The following is a 17459-nucleotide window of genomic DNA, read 5'->3' as shown; positions in this document are numbered from 1 at the left end:
GCATTAGCTCCTACTTGGGCTATCATGGTGTTTTAACAGAGAATTCCTAACAGACTGGTGCCACTCATGAGAGAGTACAGGCCGGTCACAGAGACAGATGGACCCCAGGCACAGTGCCTTGGAAAACGATGAGGAAGCAAAGACACTGCACAGAGTCGGGGAGATGAGGCGTCGCTGGAGCTGCTACGGCGTTGGTTCCTTACTGCTGCCAGGGAGGTGAGGCGTCAGTTCCTTACTGCTAGGCAGGGGAGATGACTCATCTGTTCATTACCGTTGCAGGAGAGGTGATGCAGTGTTGGTGGTGAGGCGTCGGTACCTTACAAACTGGTAAGTTAGATGAATCCAACAGGTCCAGATGCAAAGCGTCAACTTTGCGGTATTGCGATGACACCACAGGGCCACAGGTACTGCAGCAGAGTCAGTTGTTACAGAGGTTGGTGACATAGCACTTGGGACTCACTTTTTGGCAGGAATTTGGAGGTACTGCGTCAGCGTCGGACCTGTAATGCAGGTTGCGCCTTTTGCACTTAGCGAGGACTATGACTCCTGTACAAAGAGCAGTGCAGAGTCGGACAGGGGAGCCAGTTCCAAAGTCGCTCTGGAGTCCATGTGCTTGGCTTCTTCTTGGTTGCACCAGATCTCATTTCTAAGGGCCAAGGGACAGGATTTGGCACCACTTGGCAAGACAAGACTCTCAGCAACAGATCCCAGGCACTGGTAGGTGAAGTCTTCAATGTCTAGTCCTTTAAATCCCCGGACAGGAGCAGCAAGCAGCAGGCCAGCACAACAAAGCAACAGGCTGAGTGGCTGTTCCTCCTACAGCATCTAGCTCTTCTACCTGGCACCACATCCTCAGTCCAGAAGTGTTCTAACTATGTGATGTCAGAGTTTCAGTACTTATACCCATTTTCTGTCTTTGAAGTAGGCAAACTTCAAGGAGAAGTCTTTGTAGTGCACAAGACCATGCCTTTCCCTGCCCTGGCCCCAAACACACTACGGGGGTTGGTGACTGCTTTGTGTGAGGACAGGTACAGCCCTATTAAGGTGCAAGTGTCAGCTCCTCCCACCACTCAAGTTCAGGAAGACCCATCAGCCTGATGATGGGCCTTCAGGATATGCAGGGCATACCTCACCTCCCTTTGTGTGATCGTCTAGAGTGAATGCACAAACAGTCCAACTGTCATCCATATGTGTACTCAACAGACAGGCAAAGGCGCAGAATGGTTAAGCAAGTAATTGCCCACATTTTAAGCATTTGATTTATAGGCTCTGGGTACACACCGTGCACCGAACTAGGTACTTACTAGTGAATCAAATATGCCAATCATGGAGAAGCAATCACCAATACATTTTAGACAGAGAGCATATGCACTTTAGCACAGAATAGCAGCAGTAAAGTGTTCAGAGTCTTAAAGCCAACAAAAAGAAGTCAGAAAAAATAGGAGAAAGAAGGCAAAAAGTTTGGGGATAACCCTGCAAAAAGGGCCAGGTCCAACAGAAATACTCAACATTGCCATAAAAATCATGAACCATAAGCATTATTATTATTGCCATGTATTAATATGAGAAGTAAATCAATTTGTTTTATCATGTTATTAGAGCAATGTTGATATTTTGCATTGCTGTATCGACCTGTAGTATTTGGCAGACATGAAGATGGGCATAATAGGTTCATACATAAGACATTGATAGGGAGCAGAATAAGCAGTGGTATATAGCAGAATATATTATGTGAAGCGCTGGAATGGGAGGAGAATGTGAAATTAATAAATGATGTTAGGAAACTTTTTTTTTATTAAGGGGAGTGAAGACCATTCTCAAGCAACCCCACAATCCCTGTGAGGATGAACAACAAAAGTCATTCAATGAACCCATATTTACCCTTCTGGTAGCTTGGACCAAATGTGGTCAGGTGTAATTTAGAGGCAATGTGGAAAATACTTATGCAGCACACAAACGATAATAAAGTACATAACATAACACATGAAAACCCACACCACTTTAGAATACTAAAGGAAAATTAAATTTGATAACAAAATGACAAAGACCCAACCATTAGAACCATAGATATGCAGTTTCAAAGTTTTAGGTAAGTATAGCGCCTAAAAGCACAAAGCGCTACTCATGGTCATCTGGTCATGCTAGATCAGGCGAAAGTTACTAGTTCATGCCGACCACAATGAAGCGCGGGACGGTACAGGGATCAAATTAATCCAGCTGAAAATCTACTTCTTAAAGTCCGACACAAATTGTTCAGTTTACAGTGGAGGCTGCAAGAAACAGGGAGAGCGTTGTGGAAGGTCATCCCTTTAATGTTGGGCATCGTGGACAGTCATCGCTACAGCACAAAGATCCTGTCAGGTATCGAGGATGCTTATTGTTGGAGCTTCATGTTGGAGGTCACCACGTTCTGTCAATGCTTCATCTCAAAGTGCAGACCTCAGACTGTCGGTTGTCGATGGTGGTTGCTGTAGAGTGAAGAGTCAGGCCCATCAGAGCTTCACGTTGACGTTCATCATGGATGACAAAATGTTTATGAGAACTGACCCATTTGCTTTTGCCCAAGAGCCCACAACTTCAGGATTTATCCTTTTCTTCACATGAGGAGCTCAAATGGTGCCAGCCAAGGGATCAGGCTCTGAGGAGGCAATTTCTGGGATTAGGAACTCACTCCAGCAGAGGCCAGAAGGGCTGAGGCAGGTCCAGGTGCAGGGCCAGTGCAGCAAATCAGCTGGGCAGGTGCAGAGAGGCCTCTGGAGCTTGTTCTCTTCCTATAGCTCAGAACAGGTGATCAGCCATCTGACTCTTGGAATAACACTGCCTGGGATAAACAGAGCAGTTCCAGTCTTCCTTCTCAAAGAGCAGGGCAGGCCTCATGCAGCAGGGCAGTCCTACTTCTGTAGTATCCAGAAACCCAGGAGTGTACTGAAAGGTTGGTTTGAGGGTCCACTATTTGTAGCTAGTGCCAGCTTTGAAGTGGGAGAAACTTCAAGATTTTACCCCATATCTGGTTCTGGAATGTCCTTCCCTCCCTTCCCAGGCTCCAAGGGGTCTTGGGTGACAACAGGCTTGTGTTAAGTTCTTTTTGAGTGTGCTGGAGGCAACAACTTTGAAATGTAATTGGGGTAAGGAACAGCTATGCCACTGCCATCCTCGCAGGATGGCCCATTCTGCCAACAACTAGTCCCCATTGTCTCACTGTCTGAGAGGAATACACAAAGGCCAACTGTCAACCACACTATGGGGGTCATTTTGAATTTGACCCGCCGCCAACCGTGCCAGCGGTCTATGGAAGACCAAATATTGACGCATGGAGCCTCACTGCCATCAATGGCCATGCTTGTGGTCGGTAGTGGGGGTGGATGCTGCTCCACCCTCACCGCCACGTCAGTCCAGACACCTCCATGCCTATGATGATGCATTCATAGGCGTGGAGGTGTATGGAGGGGCAGCGATGGCAGTGGAGCAGCTAACAGGGAGCCCGTTCCCTCCCTGAGCAGCCTGACGGAAGAGGTAAGTGCTGTCCAAGAGGGAAGGGGGTGGGGGAGGTGTGTGTGAGTGTGCGAGTGCATGGGGGTGTGCATGAGTGTATTGGTTGGGGGGATGTGTGTCTGAGTGTATGTATGTGTGTGCATGTTGGTGAATGGGTGCATGAGGATGTGGGGGGGGTTGGGGTTTGGGGGTACCTGTATGTAGGGGTGGGGGATGGTGAATGTTGAGCTGGGTGGCCTACATGGGGTTTTGGGGGTGGAGGGTTGGGAGGCCGTTTTTTGGGGTTTGGGGGTTGGGGCATGTTGGAAATGGCTCTTCTGCGGGGTTGTCCCCAGACTTTCTGCCTTCCTCCTTCTCTTTTTCTGACCTCATTTTTGCTGGCTTTTAGACTCTGCGCACCTTACCACTGCTAACCAGTGCTAAAGTGCATATGCTCTCTCCCTTTAAACATGGTAACCTTGGATCATACCTGATTGGACTATTTAATTTACCTATAAGTCCCTAGTAATGTGCACTATAGGCGCCTAGGGCCTGTATATTAAATGCTACTAGTGGGCCTACAGCACTGGTTGTGCCACCCACTTAAGTAGCCCCTTTACCTTATCCCAGGCCTGCCATTGCGAGGCCTGTGTGTGCAGTTTCACTGTCACCTCGACTTGGCATTTAAAAGTACTTGCCAAGCCTAAACCTCCCCTTTCTCCACACATAAGTCACCTCTAATGTGTGCCCTAGGTAGCCCCTAGAGCAGGGTGCTGTGTGGGTGAAAGGTAGGACATGTACCTGTGTAGTTTACATGTCCTGGTAGTGTAAAACTCCTAAATTAGTTTTTATACTACTGTGAGGCCTGCTCCCTTCATAGGCTAACATTGGGGCTGCCCTCATACAGTATTGAAGTGGTAGCTGCTGATCTGAAAGGAGTAGGCAGGTCATATTTAGTATGGCCAGAATGGTAATACCAAATCCTGCTATCTGGTGAAGTTGGATTTAATATTTCTATTCTAGAAATGCCACTTTTAGAAAGTGAGCATTTCTTTGCACTTAAATCTTTCTGTGCCTTACAAACCACGTCTGGCTGGGCTTAGTTGACTGCTCCTTGTGCATTCACTCAGACACACCCCAAACACAGGGTACTCAGCCTCACTTGCATACATCTGCATTTTGAATGGGTCTTCCTGGGCTGAGAGGGTGGAGGGACTGCTTTCACACAAAGGACTGCCACACCCCCTACTGGGACCCTGGCAGACAGGATTGAACTGAAAGGGGACCTGGTGCACTTCTTATCCACTCTTTGAAGTCTCCCCCACTTCAAAGGCACATTTGGGTATAAAACAGGGCCTCTGCCCTACCTCATCAGACACTTGCTGGAGAAGAAACCTGAACCAGAAAATACATCCTACCAAGAAGAACAGCCTGGCTGCTCAAAGGACTCACCTGTCTGCTTTTCTACAAAGGACTGCTGCCTTGCTGTTGGCCTGCTGCCTTGCTGAACTCTTGTCTGGCTGTAAAAGTGCTCTCCAAGGGCTTGGATAGAACTTGCCTCCTGTTCCCTGAAGTCTCAGGACCAAAAAGACTTCTCCTTTTCACTTGGACGATTCATGCGCAGAAATTTTCGACGCACAGCTTGTTCCGCAGCGAGAAAAATGTCGCACACCGACGCTGTTCACCGCGATGCCTTCGGGACGACCGGAACTTTGACGCACAACCTCACAAGGACAACGCCGCCCGACTTCCAGAGGAGAAATCGAAGCGACGCCTGCCGTGAGAGCGAAACTTCGAGGCACAGCCCCGCAGAACGACGCGCAGCCGGAAAACAAGCAGGAGAATCCACGCACAGACCGGGACATCTGGTAATCCCCGCGACCCACAGAAAGAGACTGTCCGCGCGCCGGAAAACAACGCACGACTTCCCCGTGTGAAAAATAACAACGCAAGTCTGTGTGTGCTGGGTAGAAATCGACGCACACACCATTTTTCCATGTATTTCTTCTTCTGCGGCCCTTTGCGGAGATTTGCCACTCCAAACCAGGTACTTTGTGCTTGAAAGAGACTTTGTTTGCTTTTTAAAGACTTAAGACACTTTATTTCACTTTTTAGTGATATCTTTACAAATTCATATTGCATCTTTGATCATTTTGACCTGCATATACCCAGATAAATATTATATATTTTTCTAAACACTGTGTGGTGTATTTTTGTGGTGCTATATTATGGTATTGTATGATTTATTGCACAAATGCTTTACACATTGCCTTCTAAGTTAAGCCTGACTGCTCATGCCAAGCTACCAGAGGGTGGGCACAGGCTGATTTTGGATTGTGTGTGACTTACCCTGACTAGAGTGAGGGTTCATACTTGGACAGAGGGTAACCTGACTGCCAACCAAAAACCCAATTTCTTACAGGGTAGATCTAGGGGTTTAGGTGTGTGTGTGTGTGTAGTAGCAAGGGGGGACTGGCATGTCACATACAGGTGACAGGAATGTGTATTTCTGTCACCTGTATGCTTTCCCCAGGTGGAAATAGGCTCATAATCGCACCGCCAGTCTGGCCTCCACCGCCAGGTCGAATGTGCCTACAGTCGGTGTGGCAGTCAATTCTGGCCTTGCGGTTGGTGGTAGTGAACTGGCTGCTTCACAGCCAGTTCACTACTTTGTTCAGAATATGGGGGTCTGGACCGCCATGCCATTGGCTTAATGACCGCCACCACCGGCATGGCGTTCCAGACCACCATGTTCGAATGACCTCCCAAGTCATATGACCCAGGACACTGGCTGCAGACACCAAATATTTAGGACAGGAAAAGGCCAGCTTCTCAGAATTGCGACTTAAAATTAGGATTAGGTGTAGAACTCCACTCCGCTGGCAGAGTTAGCGGAATTCAGGCACTTTGCGCTACTTATAGTAGCGTGGAGTTCCTGAATTCTGCACTACAACGCAGAGCAGACCTCAATCACGAGATTCGGTTTTCTTGCTCTCTCACAAGCGCCACGATACTCCTGTGCCGCTAGCGAGTGCCCATGTCCAAAACTGCCGCTCACAAGCGCAAACTTATTTCTGGAGTTCATTTTCTTCTCCAGATGCCGCTACATCTAGTTAAAAAAAAGACTTTTGCCTATAAATCTAGCCAAAAAGAGATTGTTGACTAGATTTTCATCGCCATTGGAACCTGTTTTTTAGACTGAGAAGCCTTTTTTTGAAAACAGGAAGGAAATGAGTCAGAGACGCCAACTTCCTGTTCCTGTCCAGCAGGTTCCTCCCACTGCTTTGTCCATCTCCTGGTCACTTTTCACTTGGATTTTGAGGTGAAAGGATCACTCTCTTTGTCTCCTGGATGTACCTTTGGATTTAAGGACTTTGTTTTTGTTGAATCACACAAGTAAGTAAAAAACTATTGTATAAGGGTGCTGTTTGTTTGCTTGGGCATGCACCAGTATTTCCTTCTACTTTAATTAGATTTTTACTTTTTATAGTGGTGGTTGGCCTGGAGTTTTAGTATAGTCCTATTTATTATTTATTTTGCATTTCATTGACTTTTCACCTTTTGTAAAGGAAAATTGCTGCACATCTCAGTACATTTTCTACATGTTTGTATAATTTGCACTTTATTTAAATATGTGACCTACATTTCCAGAGGACCATCTAGTCAGTAGGAGCAGCACTAATAGTCATCAGTGTATGAAATACATGTTTCCATGGCATATGTTTTTAAAACTTTATTTAGGGCAGGGATGTAATTGGATTAATTAAACATGCTGGCTATTATTTGCATTTAATGTTTTTTCTTGCAAAAAGTGAATATGTTCTAGGGTAATATTTGATGGTGTAAGAGAATGTATGTTGTTGTGAAATTTGTATAGCTCAGTTAATTTTCATGTTTTGCATTGCTGAATTAATGTTGGTTACTTTTCTTCAGTGTTACCACCACCATGCCTCCTTATGGACAGTGTTTGTGTGTCATCATCTACCATTTCTCTTTGTTCTCCATGAAGTGTGGCAAGGGGCCCTTTTCTGTCCATAGGCTTGCATGTGTTCTGTGTTCTCCATGCTTTCTTGTTTGCAGTTGTTGTTTGACCATGTGGCTGGTGGGCATTTTGTCCATCTAACCACTATACGTTTCCCATAGGCTTGCATGTGCTCTTTGGGCCCCATGACTCCTTGTTCGTAGTTGTTGTATGACCAAGTGGCAGGCGGCCATTTTGTCCATCCAGCCAATGCCCCTTTGCCATAGGCTTGCATGTGTTCTTCTTTGTTCTCCTTACTCCTTGTTGTTCTTGTTGACCATGTGGCTGGTGGCCATTTTGTCCATCAGCTGGTGTCACTTTGTGATAGGCTTGCATGTGTTCTTTGTTCCCCATGCCTCATTGCTTCTTCTTGTTGTTGTTTGACCATGTGGCTGGTACCCATTTTGTCTATCCAGACAGTGCCCCTTTATCATAGCCTTGCATGTGTTCTTTGTTTGTCATGCCTCCTTGCTCCTTTTTGTTGTTGTTTGACAATGTGGCTGGCTGGCAGCCATTTTGACCACCAGCCAGTGTCCCTTGCCATAGACTTGCATGTGTTCTTTGTTTGCCATGCCTCCTCGCTGTTGTTGTTTGACCATGTGGCTTTTTGGCAGCCATTTTGTGCATACAACCAGTGTGTCTTTGCCATAGGCTTGTATGTGTTCTTTGCTCCCCATACCTCCTTGCTCCTTGTAGTTGTTTTATTATATGGCTGGTGGCCATTTTGTCCATCCTGCCAGTGTCCCTTTGCTATAGGCTTGCATGTGTTCTTTGTTTGCCATGCCTCCTTGCTCCTTGTTGTTGTTGTTTGACCATGTTTCTGGCTGGCAGCCATTTTGTCCATCCAGCCAGTGTTACTTGCCATATACTTGTATGTGTCCTTTGTTTGCCATGCCTCCCTCTTGTTGTTTGACTATATGGCTGGCTGGCAGACATTTTGTTCATCCAGCCAATGTCCCTTTACCATTGGATTGAATGTATTCGTTGTTTGCCATGCCTCCTTGCTGTTGTTGTTTGACCAGGTAGCTTGCTGGCAGCCATTTTGTGCATGCAGCCAGTGGGTCTTTGCCATAGGCTTGCATGTATCCTTTGTTTGCCATGCCTCCTTGCTCCTTGTTATTTTTGTTTGAACATGTGGCATGCTGGCAGCCATTTTGTGCATACAGCAAGTGTGTTGTTGCCATTAACTTACATACGAACATAATTAATTATTGACCATTTGTTTTTTAAGTTTCTACTTTTTTCCTATTTCAATTTTCGATTTTCTATTTAAATGTTTTATTTAAATTGTTTTATTTATTTTTATTTTATTTGTATTACATTTTTATATTTCATTTTTTTTTTTTTTACTTTTTTATTTTTTTAAATGTTAGTTTTTAATTTGTTTTATATTTTTTGTTTTTATTGTATTTTTTTATTAATTCTGCATTTTGCCTTGATCCATACATCCACATGCATCCATTCCTCCATCCATCCACCAAAAACACATAGCCACACTACAGAATTCGGTTTCTTTAGGTGCAATTCCATTTTCTCCAGGACACCTTTGCTGTAAAGCATTGCAGACAAATCATCAGCATTATTAATTTTGTTGATGATTATTCCATTTCCTCTGGACCACCTTGCCACCATAGGTTTTTTAAAGGACTCCTCCATTTAACCATGCACCTCTCTCTGACTACTCTAGGTGTCTCCTTTAAAACACATGGAGGTAAAGCAAAGAGCTAGATGTTGTGCTGACTGATTTTTAATGTATTTTTTTTTGTGTTGTGGTGTGGTTTGACTTTACAATGTTTGAATAAATTGGTATACATTACATATGTAACCAATGGCACTAAGATTGCATTTGTCTGCAACAATCCCATGTTTCACTAACTACATGTTTTTCTTGCTTGGTTACTATTAGGTGCACAAGAGAACAGACCACACATCACCCATAGTACTGCCAAAGAAAAGGCCTTACAGTTACTTCAGTCCTCCAAACTCTTTCACTTGTACATTTTAGTGCCACAGCTAAGCTTAAGAGGGCCCCAAAGAAAGTTGCTCCCAAGAAAGTGGCCAGTGAGAAGAAGCAGCATCTTTCCACCAGTGGCATGCCAATCACAATCTTTTCTGGTAGACTTGTGCCTACCGCACTGACCTCTGGGTAAGAACCTGGAAGCAACACTCCCACATCAACTGCACCACCCCAACCTAAGCCCAAGACCATGTCTATCAGTGAGGCAGCCACTGCAATCATGATGATGCTGGTGAACAGTGACATTGAACTGGATTTATCCCTTTTGCAAACTAGTACCCAATTGTTTCAGGAAACAGAGTATTGTGGACAGCAGCTGCAGCTAGCAATAGTAGATCTTCCCAAAGCTGGAACAGAACAGGAAGTTGAGATTGTTGCTGAGCAAGAACCTCTTCTTTTAGAATCAATGGATCCCAGATCTCCAGCAAGTAAAAGGGACCATCTTCTCCAAGCACCACTTCTGATGACAATGATAGGGATATGAGTGGACCCCAGCAGAGTCCTGTAGATGCCAGCAGAGGCAAGGCAAAAAAAAAGTTCCAGAAAGTCTTAGACTCTTGGGAGGGGATGATGATGAGGAGGAGGATGATGATGAGCCAGTCATTGTAGAAGCTGGCACAGAGGAGTCTAACATTACATCCAACCTGCCACCAAAGGATGTGGCATAGGCCAGCTCCTAGATTTGTAAAGCCCTAGCAGAGACCTGCACCAACCTGTACCTTAGTAGAAGTATGCTCTGCAGAAGAGCAATCAACACACCCACCTTTCTCCCAGTTCTGCAGGCATAGGCAGTAGCCCAGTAAGAAGTACCAGTTTGGACTTTTTTATGATTAGCAAACAGGAGGAGAACAATGCAATATGTTCCATTTGCCACACAAGCGTTTGTCAAGGTAAGCTAGGTTCACATTATGGTACTGGAGGCCAGATGGCCCATATGAAAAAACATAACACAACCCGGTAGGAGGAGCACTTTAAAACAATTGCTGAATGTGGTGAAGGTGAGGAGAGCTGAGAAACATCAGCTACAACAGGTCCAATAACCGTGGAAAGTGAGAAAGAAGAGGGTAACATCCTCAGGAACACCCTACTTCAACAGCTCCACTATCCTGGAGACACACCATTTACAGAAAGAGACATGTGTTGAGACTTCCTTTTACTGAATGATGTGGCATTTGTGCTTCTCCCTTTCTTAATACTTTGTGTTGGCTTTTGGAGCCAGGCTGTTGGCCACCATAGCCCGAAAAAAGTAAAAGAGTGAAAAGAGACAATAAGGCACAAACAAGAGAGGTATGAGGATGTGAGGAAGGAAAATGTGACCATGAGCTAAGCTCCATTCAGGCAATCTGACAAACTAAAACACAAACAAAAAATTATGATTTGTTATGCACATTTGTATTTTAGATACGCATTTTAAGTTTGTTTCATTTTGCTAACAAACGTGAGGAATGGTTGAGCTTCAGGTGAGACCTACTATGACCTAAGTTAGTCGTGTGGGAGGGAGCCACTCGAGTGTGACTCTAGAGTGATGTTGGGACATGGTTTAAGCATCCTTATCGGTTGGCTCAGACCTTGGTGTTGAGGACATTTCATCTTTCCCTAAGTGATGAAAAATAGTTGGCCTGTCTGCCATGCTTCAGACCTGGACAACTAGCTACAAAAACAAGCACTTCTAAGCATGCATTGTATTTTAAATACAAGTGGGGAAAATAATTCTCTTTACGCTTGTATTCTATACCTGATCTTTGAGAAACTGTGCACAAAGTATGCCAACAATAACATTTGAGTTACTAAAGTGTTAGTAATGGCATTTTAAAATCAAAAAAAGATTTAGGCCCTCATTTTGAGTCTGGAGGTGATCGCCAGACTCACAGTGGTGGTCTTACTGCCGCAGGCCGGCAGTAAAGACCGCCATATTACGACTTTGGTGGATTGGCCAAAGTGCTGAGCACCTCCAGTCCGGCGACAGCCATCATACCGCCATCGGTATTACGACTCAGCCGACCGTCAGTACTTTTGTGGCGGTCGCACCGCCATGAAAATGATAGTGGTCATGCACCCAGCGACAGAAATCTCCATTCCTGTTGCCAGCAGATACACCCCCAGACGATCACACACCTACATTCATGCATCACAACTCACCCACGCATTTGCTAACATACACCCCCACACACTCGCACCCAAACAGCACTCAGATACACCCATTCACTCGCACACATGCCCACGAACACATCCATTCACTCTCACACACACGCACACAAACACACCTATTCACTCACTCACACGCATAGAAACGCACCCATTCACTTGTACACACGCACTCAAACACATACACTTGCACGCACTCAAACTGACACATACACTCGCATGCACACAATCAAACTGACACATATACTCACATGAACGCACTCAGACTCATAGACTCGCATACACACACTGAAACTGACACATACACTTGTATGCATGCACTCAAACTAGCACTCCTTCCCCTCCGCATTCACACAAACATGCACACATACCCCCACTGCCTCATCATAAATGCAGCCACAAACGCACACACAGACACCCTCTCACCCCCAACATTCATACTCACACAACACCTCGCCCCTCCCCCTCCTTTCGGACGATCAACTTACCTGCTTCGGTGAGGTGGCCGTCCGGGTAGGGGATGAGTCCTTGAGCATTTCACCACCGGCACTGCACCGCCGTGCAGGACACTGCCGCACTGTATTATGGATCCTAATACGGCAGGTGGTGTCCTGTTGGTGTGGCTGTGCCGGCAGTAGAAACTGCCACTATTATGACAGTGACCAGGCCGACGGTGTCGGATTTCTGCCCGCAACCGGGTGTAAATTGGCACGACATTGTAATATGTAGGTCTTCGGGCTGCCAGAACTGGTGGTCTTTTGGGGCCCGCGACTTCGGCAGTCTTTTGAAAGACCGCCAAATTTGAAATGAGCACCTTCATTTCTAAGGCAAAGCAGATGTGTCTGAGGAGTTTTATTGGCAGGCCCTAACTACTCCAGATGTCAAATACTAGATGTTCACAGTATAAAAACAAAATGCAATGAGGGAAAATGTCACAAGCCTGACATTTCTTACAAGCCCCAAGGACTTTTATTTGGCTGAAGGGTAAAAAAGAAAACATTTCTTTGAAATAGGAGCAGAATCAGAGTGAGCTGCAGTAGGAATAACCAAAGGGCTTCGTGAAAGTCGCCAATGATTGATTATCTAAATACCTCTAGAACAACATGTATCTTTTTAAACTGCTAACACAGAATGTGAAACCAGTTGCTTTCTTTTCAGGCGGTCTGTTCTTGGACTCCATCGATCACCCCAGAGTACATCACTGGAACTCTACCCTTATTTTCTTTCCCAAAAAATTGCGCTACACAGTGATGGGTAGCAGGGGAGAAAAGTGTCTGGATTTGTTGTCAACACAGTGCAACACAAAACAGTAAAGCGGGCACATTTCCATAGTGTGTTTTGCACTTAATGGTATTTTGTTTTATAGAGACTCACAATTGAGTGCCATAATCAGCTTCAGAAAGAGAAGGAACCAATTCTTTGGAGGCTGTGAGGTGCGTGATATCTTTAGTCTGGATACAGTAGCCTTATAGGTAATTAGGTAAACAGTTTGGGGCACCCGTTTCCTAGTAGATGGGGATTGTGGTTGATGTCACTTCTAGATGGGAGAGTCATTCTAGGACCTACTTCAGTTGTTCCAGAAAACTATAGCAATCCCGAAAATGATAGTGATGGATATGTGAAACGAGGTCTAGTGAGTAGCCAGGTTCCTACACAGAGTGATTCAAACTGTGGGGTTTGGACATCTACACTGTTTATATAATGGTGCCACATGGAAATAACCACTATTACCCGGTCCTTGACAGTGCCTATGGTTGGGTTCTGACATTGAGGAGCACTGAGCAGGCCATTTCAGTCCTCTTTCTCTATGACTGACAGCCTTCCCATGGTTAGAATAATTTATTGGCTGGAGAAAGGCCAGACTTGCCTGAGTAGGCATGGACAGGAAATGTGCTATATGCAGAACATGCGGTGCTGGCCAGTTGACCTCTCAATAGTATAAAAAAACGTGCAGTAGGTTTTGTTAGGGAGTACAGTAAATACCTCGCTCCTGCAGGTTCAGTGCCTCCATGTAAAAATCAATTCCCTGAACAGCATAAATTCACCATATGTATTCTGCCTATTAAATGTATAGGTGAAGGTATAGGTGAAGACAATATTTCGTGTGAAGAGAGTCTTGAAAGTGGCAGAAGAGAGGACGGCAAAGGAAGAAAGTAGGGTGCAGATTGCCTTTTAAAGATTCTGCTCACCCTGGCTTTCTCAGACTCATTACCATTATATTACTGGAGAGACCACACCAGTCAAGGTCAGATTTTAGACTATATTTCATTAAAAGGTGATGAAATCACTGAATTATGTGTCAGTCCTGTGAAAATATTCTGTTTCTCGTCATTTTGTAGAAGATAAGGAAATGATCGTTAGTTTTGATAGGGCGCACTCCTCCCAACATTAGGAATGAACATATAAGGCCAGCACCACAATTGAGGAGAAGGGGTGAATACCATATGATCAGTTTAAAACATGTAAAACAGCAGCATTCTTACCATACTATGTTATACAAAGGGAAGCAGATAACTGGCATGAAACGACAAAAGAGCACTTTACATTTGGACTCAATTTATAATTTAGATTATTAACTCCTCACGTGCTATAGGCTGACAAATACTATTAAAACTGTACTAGAACTGCTAATCTTTATTAGGACAAGCAATATGACAGATTGGTAGCAACCTTCGAAGTGGTTAAAGCCACCCCTTTAAAACACATTTACATATGGGCGCATGTTATTCCGTGACACTCATGAACTGGTGTCCTACCGCTGGTTCTCTGTACCCTTAATACAGCAGAACATTACCCTAAATTTCACTCAGGACGCACTAACTACTGTGCAGATTGCACATCCAAGTCCGAGCATTCATTTCATTTCTAGGGAACTTCACCTATTAAACGCTTTGTGAAAGACTAGAATACCAGGGAAAGAAAAGAGCAAGGCGTCCACATCATACTATCTGCAATGATGTCAGATACACCAAGGGCCTCCACCTCTGTAATGAGGTAACTTCTGATTTGTGTACAAACAGGCGGTTGCACACAAATCAGTATTTTGAGTTCAGCAGTAATTCTTTGGCCACATTTTCACCAGGAAAGTCTTTATAACATTTGTCCAATGAAAATGTCCAGAAAAAAAGACAAACCGCGATAATCCGTGCAGAAAATAGTGGCACTGCATGTTATGTCTCATTCCGACCAGAGGAACTCAGAGTGGGTGATAACTTAGTGCTAGTGCTAAATATTGCTCCTTCGGAAGAGGTCTACCCCGCAGGCTGAAAAACAGAACATAAAAGGACACATTTACACACAACTAATTAGCTGAAAAAATGTATCATTTATAACGAACTATAACTACACTAACATGAGTCTACTATGTCTGCAGAGATTTACGGTTCTAGGCTGTTTTTAAAAGACATTTTTCTCTTGCAATTGATTCAAGTAAAATCAGATAATCGCAGAACTCATTAGTTTGTCAATTGAAGTCCTTTGAGTACAATGAGTAGAAACAGTGTCTTTGTCCCTCTAAGTGACTTGACAACTCTATTCTAGCCAGACTGGTGCGTCCATAAGGGAAAGAAAGGGAGCCTAATGAATTCACGAGCAGAGAGCAGCAAAGAATGCTTAGTGTTGCAAACTCTTTAGTCGGAAGAATTAGTGTTGCATCGTAGACAAAAATACATTTCCTGTTTCACATTACAATACGAGTAAGTACCAAAAAATGGGCAGAGGCTCCTGAATTCTCACTTCCATGTTGTTTTCTTTCCCTTCGCATAACTTTAGCCATAACCCTTCATAAGACATTTCTGTTTTTATATGACTTTCCTAATTTTTTTCACTATCTGTGGTTTTTTTTGTTGGTTTGGATGACTGCTTTGATCTATAAGAACCCCTGAGCCATGGTCAAAAATGCTTTGAAAAATGATACATTCTTGGAGGTTCTATAGTAAAAAGATCTATTTTATGCAATATAAACCTTTTTAAAGTTGAATTCCTGCTGCTGCCCAATCAAGAAGCCTGCTAGGTGCGCAGTGGGTTTTGAACAGTGCTTCTAGATTGGGTTCGCTTTAGATGGAAACACCTCCTTTAGGGTCGACTACACAAATAGTGGTGTAAGATCAGAAATAAATCTGAGTATAGTGTCCTGGGAGTTCTGGGAAACACGTCCTCCCCCCAACATGCAGAGGAGAATGGTAATGGAGACTGACAATATATCGCACTTTGGAGATGCATTCAAATTTTCACTTTTACAAGGCATCACTGGCATCACTGGCTGAATTTCCAACAGAAATTCTTTGCCCCAAGCGTGTCCTTCCATGCGAACACAGTCACTTATTTGGCGAAAGTCAAGACAGGAGTCTCTAAATGTGGCCAATTATTCCACTGCTGACATTTCTGAGGTGGTATTGTCACACACTCTTCCTTGCGGTTGGATGAAAACTGCACCAGCCAATTCATATTACATATGCCCCATTTCACTAATTAGTTAAGAGATTCCCAGATGTCTTTTAAAGAGTCAGTGGACACCAGAGCCTGCTTGCAAATTCCACCTGTCATTTCCAAGATTGTCAAAGAAGCAACAATTTCCTGCTGAAATCTAAAGTATTTATGATGTTGTTTTGATATCTGTGTTGTACCATGTTTAGTGTCTGGGATGATATTTACTTTTCACATTTGCTCTCTACAGTTGTAGAGCCTCATAATATCACACAAGTGATATGGTTTATAATGTGATTAGAATGTTGTAATTTATTTACATAAGGATGTTATATTTGTACTTCATATCATCTATAAATCAATTGCTATTACCATGATGTGAATTTTTGGTTTCTAATAATTCTTAGCACTAAAGCAGAATGTTGAGATTGTCGTAGGCTAGCAGAACTCTTGGATTGCTTACATTAGTCATTTTGTTTAACCTTATTCTAGTTCACTGATGGTCATTATGAGGTTGGCGGTACTGCTCCTTCACGCCGGCAGTGGCGGTAAGACCACCGACAGCATGGCAGAGCAGGACCACCAAATTATGACCACTGCGGTGATTGGGCTGCAAAGCAGCGAGTTTGCCGCCTGTACTGCCAGGATGGTGAGATCACCAGGTCGAAGGTGTACCTCCTTCGGCCCGGCGGTCCACCTTATACCACCAATGGTATTATGAGTCTCTTTTCCACCAGGTATTTCCTGGCGGCATCCCCGCAAGGAAATCCCTGGCCGAAAGGATACTGGTGACAGGAGTTAACATTTCTGGCACCAGTATGCGACTCCCCCCCGAAACAGCCATGGCCCCCCTCCCAGCCCCCACACACATACATGCACCCACGGCACCCCCCACTCCCCTGCTGACACGCGTTCACACATTCACACATATACATGCACACACACGCACACAAACACCCTCCCCTCCATTCACTCACACTCACAAACCCATTCACGCACAAAACACTCAACACCGCCCCTACTCACCCCCTTTCCCTGTCAGACGATCACCTTACCTGCTCGCGGTGGTCGTCCGGGAGGGAATGGGGTTCATGGGGCCTGCTCCACCGGCACTGACCATCACCATAACGCCACCACGCTGAGTACAAAGTTGTAATACGGCGGGCGGTGTTGTGATGACATTGCGGTGCCAGCGGAGCAACCTCTATTAGACAGCCATCGGCCAGTATGGCTGCTGGCGGCTCCCTGCCCAATTTATGGTAAAGAGCTGCCAGGAGTCATAATATGGTGGTCTCAAGACCACCATCACTGGCGGTCTCCTGGCCGGGGTGGCTTCGGTGGTCAACTGTTTACACTGCCAAAGTCATAATGAGGCCCATT

At 44.8% G+C, this 17459-nt stretch overlaps 1 protein-coding gene across 4 annotated transcripts in view; it reads right to left on the bottom strand.

The window, feature by feature from the left end:
• Positions 1 to 17459, bottom strand: part of KHDRBS2 (KH RNA binding domain containing, signal transduction associated 2) — a 1516682-nt gene that overhangs the window by 738941 nt on the left and 760282 nt on the right. The window lies entirely within an intron of this gene.

The sequence above is a fragment of the Pleurodeles waltl genome, chromosome 5 (genome assembly GCF_031143425.1).
Source record: "Pleurodeles waltl isolate 20211129_DDA chromosome 5, aPleWal1.hap1.20221129, whole genome shotgun sequence".
Classification (NCBI taxonomy): domain Eukaryota; kingdom Metazoa; phylum Chordata; class Amphibia; order Caudata; family Salamandridae; genus Pleurodeles; species Pleurodeles waltl.
Note: the sequence above shows the minus strand (reverse complement) of the source record. Positions and strands in the feature narration are given on the sequence as shown.